This window comes from Hylobates moloch, unplaced genomic scaffold (genome assembly GCF_009828535.3).
Source record: "Hylobates moloch isolate HMO894 unplaced genomic scaffold, HMol_V3 SCAFFOLD_16, whole genome shotgun sequence".
Classification (NCBI taxonomy): domain Eukaryota; kingdom Metazoa; phylum Chordata; class Mammalia; order Primates; family Hylobatidae; genus Hylobates; species Hylobates moloch.
The window spans coordinates 40465151-40466646 of record NW_026652291.1 but is presented as its reverse complement, the minus strand read 5'-3'; positions in this window follow the sequence as shown (position 1 = coordinate 40466646).

Below are 1496 nucleotides of genomic sequence, written 5' to 3'. Positions count from 1 at the left end.
GAAGACCAGCAGTTCTGTTGTGGATATGTTAAGTTTGAGATGCCTATTGGAGATCTAAGTGGAAATGCAAATAGACATTAGACATGAACTCTGGAGTTCAGGAGAGATCCAGGTTGGAGATACAAATTAGGGAGTTTTCAACCTACAAGTGTTACTTAAAACATTGAGACTGCCTGAGCTGACAGGGAAGTGAGTGCAGACAGGTAAGAGGTCTGAGGACTGAATCCTGGGGTACCCCAAGCTAAGGTATCCAAGATATTAGCAAGGCAAGGAAGGAGGAAAGCCAGTGTGAGACACCACAAGGACAATGTGTTTCAAGAAGGGAAATGATCAACTATGCAAATATGGCTGGGAAGTCAAGAAGGAAGACTTGAGATCAGGACTGAGACCTGGCCCTTGGATTTGGCGATATGGAGTTTTATGGAGAGTTGATAAGAAACGATTGGAAAGCCTGATTAGAATGGGCTTGAGAGAGTTGGAAGAGAGGACCTGGAGACGTTCGTAGCAGCAAATCTTTTAAGGGTCTCTGCTAATGAGTCATAGAGAGGTAGCTGGAGAAGGAGTGGAATCAAGAGGGTTAGAGATGCACCCCCCCACCCCCCACGGCCGGGCGCGGTGGCTCATGCCTGTAATCCCATGACTTTGGGAGGCCGAGGCGGGCGGATCACGAGGTCAGGAGATCGAGACCATCCTGGCTAACACGGTGAAACCCCGTCTCTACTAAAAATACAAAAAAAAAAAAAAAAAATTAGCCGGGCGTGGTGGCGGGTGCCTGTAGTCCCAGCTACTTGGGTGGCTGAGGCAGGAGGATGGCGTGAAACCGGGAGGTGGAGGTTGCAGTGAGCCGAGATCGCGCCACTGCACTCCAGCCTGGGCGACAGAGCGAGACTCCGTCTCAAAAAAAAAAAAAAATAACCCCTCACCCTCCACGCAGCCAAGAATGAGAAAATGGCATGCTTGAGGGAGATCTGGATGATCAAGTAGAAGAAAAATTTGGTGTTTTAGGAAAGGCAAGGGAGAATTGCGATAGTCTTTGGGGGGTGGCGCGTGAGGGGAGGGAGATGACCTGGCCCTAGGTAGGAGATGGGGCAGTTATTCCATCCAGCGGAACAGGAGGGACAGGACCGCCGGTGGGCAGTAAACTTGGGGAGGAAGTTAATTACCTAGCGGGATAACAGATGAGTTCTTTCCATTTTGCAAATGTTCCAATATGTATTATTACACAGTTTCACAAGATATTAAAGGAAACAATTCATTCCGACATGTGGCTTGTATGAGTGAAAACAGGGAGAACGGTAAGAGCAGTTTTAAAACTTATTCCCTAAATGCACTCCAGGGTCAGAAGCGACCTCTAGTGGTTCATTTAGACCATTACTTTTTTCTTTTTCTTGCTCTTAAAAGTATAAAATAGCACGGTCCACATTTAATATTATTTTTAAAGAAACACGATCAGTTTAATTTAGAAAAGAGTATCAGGCATTTGAGTAAGATAAACA